The 12,168-nt window shown below is 46.9% G+C and overlaps 1 protein-coding gene across 2 annotated transcripts in view; it reads right to left on the minus strand.

The window, feature by feature from the left end:
* The window catches only part of CEP70 (centrosomal protein 70), a 505,009-nt gene that overhangs the window by 143,045 nt on the left and 349,796 nt on the right, over nucleotides 1–12,168 (minus strand). The window lies entirely within an intron of this gene.

Raw genomic sequence — 12,168 nt, forward strand, 5'->3', positions numbered from 1 at the left:
TCCCGCTGGGCATTACAACACATATCCATGAACGCATGTCTATGAGCGCAGAGACATATAGTGGTATATTATTTTATTTGTTGTTGTTAAGATGGATCTGTGAACTGCCAACTAGTTCTTCCTCACATTCTGGGAACATACAATGCCAGAAAGTGCAATTTAAAAGTTAATAATGGAACCGTATTTACTTTATTTGCTGAATAACTGAGAAAATATTGATATATGCCTTTGTGAATGGCATGTGCACATTTCAAAGAAAACAAAAACTTCCACTAGGTATAAATAAACAGCTATTCGATCAGTCACAAATACACTTTTTCTAAAGCATTACTGACACCTGGGCATATTTCTGGTAGCATGAGCCTTTCTCTTTAGCCATGTTTAGGTCTCACTTACTAGAATGAGCAAGTGCTGCCTGTTGCGACACACACGGTCAGCTGATAGTGCGCTTAAAGCCTGTCCATTGCTTACCATTGGTTGGCTTCATTGGCACTCTCATTGCTCCTAATGTGTTGGCTTGTGTGGGCTTTACTTCTTTGTGCGTTTGTTCCACCCCTGGAGCATGGATGTACTACTTCTGTCCTTCCACTGCTCACTTGTCAGACGCGAAGGTCCATGTGTTTTCCAGATGTATCCCTCATGTACTTCTCTACTCCACCACTTTCGTATTGCTCTCTCTCTGCCTGTGTGCTTCTCCCAGCCAACTTCTATGATGAGCTCACCCTTGTATGCCTCTCTCCCAGGGTTTCCTTTTTGACCTTGTGCTTCTCCCACCTAGCTTCACGTTGTGCTCACACGTTCCTTTTCTTTCTCTGCTCCACATTCTGCTTTCTGAGTTGACTTCCCCCCACCCGCACCCTCTGTATTGTTCAGACCGTCGCTCGTGTTGCTTCCCCTCGTGCTGCCTCCCTCCCCTCCTTGATTCCAACCCCCACTTGCACTCCTTTTTCTTTGTATTTATTGAACCAACTCAGATCGGGGAAAAATAGCTTGCACCATTTTGTAGGTGCCTGCATGATTGGTGTGTCATGCCTACAAGATGACACATCCAGACACGTCATCGGTTTCTATAAAGCCATGTGCATAGCATCAGGGATACTGTGCAGCATCGCTAAATTGACTGGCAACGACAATAGGTCCCAAAGGCGAGACCTATTACAGCATCACTGCTTCTCTACACAACTTCAAGGAGTCAGCAATCCCACACTTGTTCCCCAGTGCATGTTAGTGGTAACGTTCATGGACACCTGAATCAATCAACGCTGCAATCTGGAAGGAAAAGCTGTAAAAGACTGTCTTTTTTATCCTGCAATCGAATTATTTGATGACGCGGTGTCTTCTTGCCTTCTGACAAACGGCCTCCCACTCTCATGTTGTCCAAATCTGCTCCCCATACTGCCAGAAGCATCTATCACTCAAATACCACTCTACAAGACCACATACATGGTTCTATTAGGAACATTATCAATCCACTGCACTAGATCTTTTTTTTATTCTTTATTGTGGTTTGTCCAAATATAATACATAATAAAGATATATGAATGAATAATGCCATCGGCCGAAGAATAATCCCCCCTCCCACCCCCTGTCGACCTTCCCCCACCCCACCCCTGCTGGTCCGGTTCACTTAAAAAAATAAAAAAAAACAGTTCTTCCACTGGCATGAGAAAACAAGCATTTACAATGCAACGGTCTCGCCTTTGCAAAAGTTAGAGCTATTGGCATTGTAAATGACAAAATTCTTATTTATGTGTTGGTTTTGAAAACAGATAAATAAATGGCATTGTCATTTACAATGCCAATAGCTTAATCTCTCGCAAATACGAGACCTATTGCATTTGCACCCACACACACAGAGCCACACACACCCACAGCCCCACACACACACAGCCACACACACAGACAGCCACACACACAGACAGCCACACACACAGACAGCCACACACACACAGAGCCCCACACACACAGAGCGCCACACACACAGAGCGCCACACACACAGAGCGCCACACACACAGAGCGCCACACACACAGAGCGCCACACACACAGAGCGCCACACACACAGAGCGCCACACACACAGAGTGCCACACACACACAGAGCGCCACACACACAGAGCGCCACACACACAGAGCGCCACACACACACAGAGCGCTACACACACACAGAGCGCCACACACACAGAGCGCCACACACACACACACAGAGCGCCACACACACACAGAGCGCCACACACACAGAGCGCCACACACACAGAGCGCCACACACACAGAGCGCCACACACACAGAGCGCCACACACACAGAGCGCCACACACACAGAGCACCACACACACACACAGCACCACACACACACACACAGCACCACACACACACACAGCACCACACACACACACAGCACCACACACACACACAGCACCACACACACACACAGAGCACCACACACAGAGCCGCACACACATACACAGAGCCCCAGAGCATAATTCCAAGAGCCAGCAAAGGCTCGAAGCATAGGAACTAGGGAAGTCGTCATCCCAGGCAAGCAATGTCCGTGCGGGTGTGTGATGGTGAGTGAGGGTGAGGTGAGTGAGGGTGAGTGAGGGAGTGAGGGGGAGTGAGAGTGAGAGGGAGTGAGAGGGAGTGAGAGGCTGTGAGAGGCTGTGAGAGGGTGAGTGAGGTGTGGAGGGTGGGTGAGGGTGGGTGAGAGGGTGTGTGAGGGTGAGAGGGTGTGTGAGGGTGAGAGGGTGTGTGAGGGTGAGAGAGTGTGAGGGTGAGGGGGTGTGAGGGTGAGGGGGTGTGAGGGTGAGGAGGTAAAGAAAGGCCAGGAGACCCTCTCAAAGGCTTTCTCTGCATCTAGCAGGATTAGCCCCAAAGGGTCTCCGGTGATCCCTACAACATCAAATAGAGCAATCACCCGTTGAACATGATCAGTAGTACTCCGGCCAGGAACAAACCCATGTTGAATTGGTGAAACCAATTTCTTGATCACGACCGCTAGCCGGTTCGCCAAAACCTTAGCACATTCATTAGCGTCACTATTAACGTGATAGGTCGATAGGACCCCAACTCCTTAACCGATTTCCCTTCTTTGGGAAATACCAAAATATTGGCCGATCCCCATGAGTCTGGTGCCCCCTGACCAGATTGGGCCTCTAAAAAACACGTCCTCCATTAATTCCAGTAGGCAGGGAGCCAATTTTCTATAGAATCCCCCCGGAATGTAATCTGTACATACCGCTTTTCCTTTTTACCAGGGACCTAATAGCGCCACCAATTTCCTCTGCCGTAATGGTTGCCTCCAGCGCATCTCTCTCTTCACTTGATAACTTTTCCCCTGGAAGCCCTGCGTTATAATCATGAATTTCCTTTTCACTACCACTAGTTTCTTCAGTATAGAGCTGTTGATCGAATCACTGAAAGGCAGCCCGTATATCTGAAGGCTTGGAAACTAGCCTGTGCCGAGGATCTTCAATTATAAGTATTGCCCCGTTGACTAGTGCGCAATGCAAGCAAGTGTCCCACTCTCTCACTGCATTCATACACCAGGCGGCTTATTTCCCTGCCGCTTTGCTCGACGAAACTTCTAATATTGTAGACTTTGCTAATGCCACTGTATTTGTGCCCGCCCCACACACCCCCACTCGTAAATACTTCTACTAATTGTGTTTCTGCATCAACCAACTTTCTATAGAGTTCCAGCATGTGCTGTTTCCCCTACTTCTGGGACCTCCAGCCATACCTTGATGTTTCCCCTCTTATCCCAGCTTTCAGAGCGTCCCATACCACCTCCACCCGTGTACTATCCCTATTCGCAGCTATGAATCTGGGAATCCATATCCTCATATGTGCAATATATTCCTCATCGTAAAGGAGTGCTCTATCAAAGGTCCACCGGGCTTTGAGGATTGAAATGAAATTTCAAGGACTAGCGGATTATGATCAGACATTACGTGTGGAAATGTGAAAATCCAGGCAGTTTGTCTATAACCCCTGAGACACAAAAAAATAGTCTAGCCTAATGTGTGACTGGTGTGGGGCAGAAAAAAGGGTATATCCTAAATATTAGGGTTCTTGAATGGCCCAGACATCAATGAGTCTGTGTGTCATGCATAAATTAACCAAGGACTCAATGACTTTAGGTTTACGATCCTGATATAAACTAGGCCCTAGCTTGATATTATTAGTGCTCGTATTTATATTGAACTCTCCACAGATGATTAAAGGCAGTGGCCACCCAGCTAGTTCCGTATTTAGCCAATTAAAAAGGGCAGGATTGTCAAATGCTGAACCATAGACTGAACACAGCGTTGAAGAATAATTATCAGCATACCATTGAGTGATCACCCATCTGCCCAGCTGATCAGCCTTAGAGCGTGGAAATCTGAAAGTTTTTCTACGAGCCATAATTGCCACCCCTTTTGTACGTGTTCCTTGGGTTGTGTAACCAGCTGGTATCCTGATAGTTTGGCCATCTTATGTCTACCAACTTCTATGTGTGTTTCTTGCAGACATATTATGTCTTCTTTCAAATATTGAATGTCTTTATTAACACTGCACTTTTTTTGAGGATTATTTAATCCACAAATGTTGACAGATGCGATTCTTAGCTTACCCAGTCCATTGGTCTTAATCAAAAATGTAGGTTAAGACCTCATTGCAATTGATACCATTTCATAAAATTCAACCTGTTGGACCAGCCCTTCATAAAATCCTTTCCCCACCCCCATCCCCTCCCCCTCCTCTGCCTCTAGGCAAAAAAGGTCAGAAGACCCTTGTGATGCCTCCTGCATGATACAGCTTCCCACCACCACCCATCAAGCTCCATCAAACAAACAACAAATAAAAAACAATGTGAATATTTGTCCAAGTTCATCACCCCTCAGGTTCTTTCTGATTTGAAATCACAGATATTTCTCGTAAAAACTCCTGTGCCTGTATTTCAGAAGAAAATACCCTTATATTTCGCCGATGAATTACTTTGAGCCGAGCTGGACTCAGTAGATAGGCCTCACAACCATTCTTCTGGAAGAGAGTAATTAGTTGTCGAAGCCTCCACCTTCTTTCCACAGTGTTATGGCAGAAATCCGGCCTGACGAAGAAGCAATGTCCCTCAGCTGAACGTCTAGCTTCAGGCCACGCCTTATCGAAAAATGCTTGTCGCAGAAGAAAGTTGCCTAAGAATATTAATATGACTCTAGGTTTTTCATTCACGTCATTCTGCCCCTTCCTTTTTTAAGCATGAGTGGAAAATAATGTACTCGCTGCACCTCTTTGTCCCAATCCCAATGCGCTCATTCGGGGAAACCACCCTTCCACAGGCGCAGCACAAATCCTCTGATGTATTCTCCTTCCTCATTTTCCAGTATTCCCAATAGCCTTAAATTGTCATCCATGAATCGTTTGTTGTGACTTGTTGGACAGTGCTCTCAGCTCCAGCCTCTAATGCCACAACTCGCTCTTCCAATGCTGTAGTTCTTTCAGCAATTTTGTGCGTGTTTTATTTACTTTCCTAATGGCCCCTTGTAGCTTCTTCGTTGCATGGTGGGCCCTCTTGTGTTCCTGTCTAGCTGCCATCTGGATCTGTTTGAGAGTGGAATATATCAGACCCATTGAAGGAGATGTCTCCAACGAAGACTTTGGTTGAGAAAGCATATTATTTTCCCCTTGTGCATTGTCATCTGCTTCCAATCTTCCATCCTCGATTCCAAAATATGTTTTTGAATAATCCCATTTTAATTGACTGGATGTGACTAGGATATGACTCAGTTTGCCTGACCTCCCGCTCCTTTCTGCCTTTATTTCTATTTCTTCGTGTCTGAGAGGTAAGTCGCTTTGCGTGCTGGGGTTAGACAGGGAGCTGTCTGAGTCCATCTCTAAGCCATCCAGTTCAGATACCTAATTCTCACTGGCATTAGTTAGCTCAGTCTTCATTGTCCCCCCGTTTTTTTGCTGTATCTGAGAAAGTTTAGGGTTAGCTAGTAAGCCTTCATTAATGTCCTGTTCCTTATTATCGTGCTTGACTGTCATGATGGTACAGTCAGCGCCCTCTGATCCCCCCTGCTGTGGCTACCCTGGACCCAAACCTAAAGATGCCAAAGATGTCAGTCCTGTACTCACTCTGTCCAGGGGTGGAAGTCTGTTGTTACCCACAGCAGGCACCAGCGAAGTTTCACCATTGACAGCGTCTCCTTTCTCTTCCACTCTCCCACGGCCAGCAAACATCCCTGCAATTACTCGTTGCTTGGTAGGGCCCACCTCCTCACCAACACTGATCTTTGTCTTTCTGTGTCCTCACGTCTGCCTCCTTGCTTCCTCTTGTTGCAGGAGTAGCGTCCCTGCTTTCCTCCTGATCGGCGTCATCTGAGCCGTTAGGGGGCCGCGCTGTGTCCCAGCAGCTCCAGTTCCAGCGGCGCCACAATCCCCGCAGTATCAAGGTGGGTTTAAGCTGCTTGGGAGGCATGATGTTGGGCCAAAGCCGGCATCAGCCGATGCACCAGCCGGACAGAACCTTCGGAACTGTGAGTTCTGTAATTCCCGCCTGCGTTCTTCCTAGCTGCTGTTTCCCACTATTCTTTTTGTGAGGGATGAACATTTAGAGTGGACTAGGCTGGGTTTTCACAATTATCCATGGAACAGTACTGTTGTATAGCTCCTATATATCCTTATATCGTGTTAAGTTAGCATAGGTACATTTGAGATTTAAACGCCATTTTTCCTTTCTTGCAACTTCTGCACACGACCCTTAATTGTTGACTTAGCTTTCAACCTAGTGGTTTGCCGTGGTGTATGTGAGAATAATATGTTATTGCTCTGATATCAGTTTTGTTTAATAAACCATGTCTGCACGGAGAGTGCTGAAGTTTCAGGAGCAACACGATATGGAATTGTTATGAGGTCTGATCTCCACGCCTTCATAGTCATAACACAAGTGCAGCCTTTGCCAACTTGGGCTTGAGGCGGGATTGATATTGCTTTGCACGAGAATTGTTAACACACTTGATGCGGTGCACATGCAGAGAGAGCTGGTGTATGCTGATGTGATTCCTTCATGCTAGGACACTAAGGTATGGGCCCGCCCTAAAACAACCCAAAGAGACCTTCTTAGCTAATAATATAATATATGTGTTAGGGAGGGTGAGATATAAGTGTTGTTAACTCTTATTCATTACAGCATGTTAACATGCTGTCACCATTCGCTTTTTATGTCTTAGTAACTATGCTGATAATTTTGCTACTGATAATAAGTATACTTGTATTATCTAAGATACTGCGCCTGAGAAGACGGCATTAGTAAATAAACATTTCAAATGCACATGTGTCTTCTTTACTCCATGTTATGGTTTGTAATGATAATATAACGAAAGAGTGTTCATGAGTCCCACGTACCCTGAGGTACTGTAAGTTCATGTTCTGGTTTGTCTAAACATTGGGTGTTTGATATGTCCAATGAGACACTGTAGCTAGCTCGGTAAGGGGTGAGTTGGTTGCTAAGGTAAGTTTTGGGACACCCTAATTTGCCAAGGTTCCACTCCTCTGTGCACAGTTCTGTGTGAGTACAGAAACCCTGCAACATGGCGCCCAACGGTTTTCGGTGGTCTTATATCATGACACTCGAGTAGTTTATCATTCATGCCTTAACCCCTTCACATCCGTTTCCGGAAAACGGGGTGTCGGTGAAACCTACCTATTTTTTGAAATAGGTCTTTATTCAAGCTTGATTCTTTCTCAAAAGGTTTCTTTGAATTACTACCCAGTTGTGCTACAAAGTATTCTTTGTTTTTTCTTGTTTCCAATTCTGTAATGGCGGCAGCGGTGGCTATTGCGCAGCATAGTCGCGTAGCGGTACGCAACCATCTTCAGACGTACCAGGTCCCAGTAGATGGAATGGCTGTGATTTTCGTGGTATGTGCAGATCCGGCGTTTCCTTACGAGTTGTTTTACTCTTGGGTTACGTTTCCGGCTGTGGACGCTAATTCTGGTTTGTTCCACTCCTACACCGCCTCAGATGTCCCAGCTGAATATACGCCGTACAGGGCATTGGAAATACCTATTGATCATTGGCAGCATCGAGTTTGGTTTGATGGCGCCCTCCCCCACTCTATGTCCCCTGCGAGGTTAGGTCCACTCTCAATTCCAGGTACTAATTGGCCTGCGTTGGGTGGCTTTACCCCGCACCCGAATCACGGGGCTTGCACCCTGGCTGAAATTCGCAGGCTGCATGTAGTTTCCATTTCCGTGATTCGTGCTTTAGTGCAATACATCGGTCGACATCTTCCTGGTGGTCCCCAGGGGGGTGCGGCCGCTCCCATGGAACGAGGCGGAATGCGTCTCAATCCAGTGATGGTAAATTCGGTTTTTGGTGCGCGTCCTGTTGACAACGATGACTTCCCATTCTGGCTAGCAGAGAAGTTTGATCAACTGGAGGCGGTTTTTCCGAATTCTACTCCTGCTGATAAACATAGAATGTTAACGATTACTCTACCGAAGGATATTACTCCTGAACTTGCTGACTGTGACAGCTGGGGAAAAACATTTGCGGCAGTTTATACAAGGTGCTTCGGCACCCCGTCTATGACTGCCCTGCCTGAAATCGTTAGACGTGTTCAGAATGATCACGGTCCAGAGGCAGCGGTTGAATTGGGTATGCGCCTGTGTGGTTCTTTTGAGATTGTAAGTGATCTCATTCTCTCCAATGTTAAAGGAGATGCAGTTAACTTTCAGGTGTCGAATGCTTTGGCTGCTCTGCCCGATGCCGACAAACCCCGCCAGTTAGCAAAGATTGTGGTGGCCGCTTATAAAACAATTGGCCGCACAAGTAGAGGTCTAAAATATTTTCCAGTAAAGGAGAAAAAACAACCACAGGGACAATCTGCAGTGACAGATGCCCAGCCCAAGTCCAAGAAACAAAATTGGCCTAAAAAACAGACACAGGGGAAGCAGACAACGCAGACTCAGGGTACTTTTCCTGCAATACAAGCTCCTGCGCCACCCGAAAAAGTTTATGATTTGCGCGACCGCGCGATGATTAAATCGCCTGATCGTTTTCAGGGTTCTGATCAACGCTCTCCTCGTTCCTTTCAGGACACATCGGCTCCCAAGACCGGTGGAGGAGGAGGGGGTGGACGTGGACGTGGAGGCCAACAAGGACGTGGTCAGTCCCGCCAGACGGACGGCGCAGTGAAGCAGGAGGATTCTACGCCTAGGCGTCCGCAGTTTGCGAAAAAGAAAGTCGCAGCCTTAACAGCGCATCGATATGCCACAGATAGTGAGAACGCGGCTTCGGAATCTGACGTGGGCTCTGACCTTGCTGGACAGCGCGGCGGAGATAACCATAGTCAGAGAGGCGCTGCGTCCACTACTGAGGGTGACAGCGACTGATGTCTACGTTGTGATAGAGACAGCGGATACGAGACTTGCTCCCCCTGAAAGACTATATGAAATTGTCCTGTTAATTGAAGGTGACATACAGCGTACCGTTAAAGGTGTATTTTGGGAGAATCTGTCTTCTACATATGATATTTTACTTTCGGAGGCTGACTGGCCCCCACCTTTTGTGCTCGCGGCGCCGCGAGGGGAGGAGGTGATCCTACCCAGTTTCGCGAACACTGTCTCGAAAGAGCATGCGCAGCATTTTGCAGAAGAGTGGGCTCGGGCTCTCGCGCCGGCTCTGTACCGTAACCAATGTGGTTGGGATAAATTGTCGCCTTGCCACGAAATTCCGTTGCGGTCTCAGCCGCAGCCTCAACCGCAATATCCCATTCGGCGTGAAGCAAAATCTTCCGTCGCGGAAATCCTTGAACAATTGGAATATCAGGGAGTTATTGAAACGTGTGTGTCACCGATGAATAATCCCCTTTTTACTGTGAACAAACCTGACGGATCATATCGTTTGGTTTTGGATTACCGGCATTTGAACTCGCATTGCCGTAACTGTGCAGTACAGAATACTCACGGCTCTGCCCTTGTGGATAGTCTTGTGCGTAAGCGTTTCAAGACAACGCTTGACATATCCAATGGTTTTTATGCCCACAGATTGGACAGCTTTAGCTCCCAATGGACCAGTTTTACGAGCGCTGGAGTCCAAAAGCAATTCCGGCGTCTTCCAATGGGCTACAAGAATAGTCCTGGTATATTTACCGCTCGGATTGTCTCTATTCTGGAGGCACTCGACCCTGATGCTTTTTCGTATGTGGATGACATATATCTCACAGACGACGATATTTGGGAGCATCTGTGTCGTGTAAATTCTGTTGTTTGCAACTTCGCAGACATGGGTTACAAATTTAACTTTGCAAAATCGCACATTGCTGAACACACAGTGTTGTTTTTGGGCTATGAGCTCAACAATGAAGGTAGAGGTTTGGCTCCTCACTTCTTAGAGAAGTGCGCACAACTGCGCGCTCCAACAACACTGAAAAAATTACAGTCTTTACTGGGCTTTTTGAATTTCGGTAGGACTTACATTCCGGAATATGCCCAGCGTATCAAGCCTTTGTATGCTTTGATACAACCAACTTTCTCAAAATCATGCTGGCTGCCTGAGCATTCAGCCATTTTGCAATCCTTGCAGGCTGATCTGCTCGCTTCTAAATATTTACTGACTCGTGATAACCACACCAACCTGGTAATAAGAATAATTCCTGGGACGGTGGGTTTCACATACCTCACTTTTAATGAAGGTGACACAGTACCTATCGCTTACAAGTCACACTTGTACACTTCGGCTGAGATGCGGTTTCCCACAGTGGAAAAAGTTTTAACTGCTGTACAGATGGCAATTCTAAAAGAAAGAGCTCTGTCACAGGGGAAACGCATGCTAGTGGTAACACCCTGTCCTCATTTGGAGGCAGTCACGAAAGCCAGTGTACCAAATTCAAAGGCTTTGCACCCTCGGTGGATTCAGTGGGCTGCGTCATTGTCATCCACGGATGTCATGTTTATTTTTGACGCTTCCTTACGGTCGCAGGAGTACTTGCAGTATGAATTCGTTCATCCTGCTCCTCTGGCGATGCGACCTTTAGAGGACTTCCATTGCATCATTTACACTGATGGGTCGGCGCAGGTTGCGCATGGCTCTAAACATGCCTACGTTTCCGCATGCGCCATTGTGGTCGGTGCTATGTTGGATGATGAGTTCATTTCCAGGGAGGTACACACGTTGCCCCTGGGCGATTGCACCGCACAATTGGCAGAGCTTCGTGCTCTATTACTAGCTTTGGAGTACGCAGATCCAAGTGTTACTACTCTAATTGTAAGTGATTCTTACTACTGTGTCCAGTCTTACAATGAAAACTTGTTCTTTTGGATTCAAAATGACTTTCATGATTCCAAGGGTAGCACAATAAAACATAAAATGATCTGGGTTCGAGTGGCAGAGCTTAAGGCTATGTTGCCACTCGTTTATGTGATTCATACTCTCGGTCATCAGCGCGTTGGAGTTCACGCTGTTGGCATCTCGCTTGCTGATGAAGCGGCGAAATCAGCAGTATCTACATACTTAGTTGCAGCAGTTACTAGGTCTAAAGCCAAGATTGATAGCGACATCTTGGCAGCGATTGCTGCCTCTGAGAAGGGAAGTAAACATCCTGCGGGATTCCCTTTGAAGTATAAATACCACTTAAGTCCCGAAAAGGTTCCTTTTGTGACAATTCCTGATGTTGGGGAACGGCTGATTCCCAACTCGGATCGCAGAGCAGACTTGATTACAGCGGCTCATGAAGGTGTGGCGTCTGCGCATGCGGGCGTCTCGGCCACTGTAACTCAATTACAATTACGTTTCTGGTGGCGGGGACTGTACAAACAGACGCGTGATTATGTCCTTCTTTGTGACATATGCCAGCAGATTAAACCTTCAACTGCTACGCGTCCGCCTCAGACTCAGTTGTACATTTCTAATAAACCGCTAGGCTGTGTTTATTTAGATCACTGCGGTCCATTTTCATCTGATACTGCGTATAAATACATCTTAGTAGCAGTTGACTCATGCACACGCTTTGTGTGGGTATGGCCACATCGCAGCGCTGATTCACGGACTGTCATTAGAGATTTGCGTATCTTTATAGGGATTTTTGCCTGTGGTACCTTCCATTCGGATCAGGGTCCGGCTTTCGCCTCTAAGGCGTATAAGGATGCCATGACTTCGATGGGGGTCCAAGTCAAGTTTTCGTCACCC

Source organism: Lissotriton helveticus, chromosome 3_1 (genome assembly GCF_964261635.1).
Source record: "Lissotriton helveticus chromosome 3_1, aLisHel1.1, whole genome shotgun sequence".
Lineage (NCBI taxonomy): Eukaryota > Metazoa > Chordata > Amphibia > Caudata > Salamandridae > Lissotriton > Lissotriton helveticus.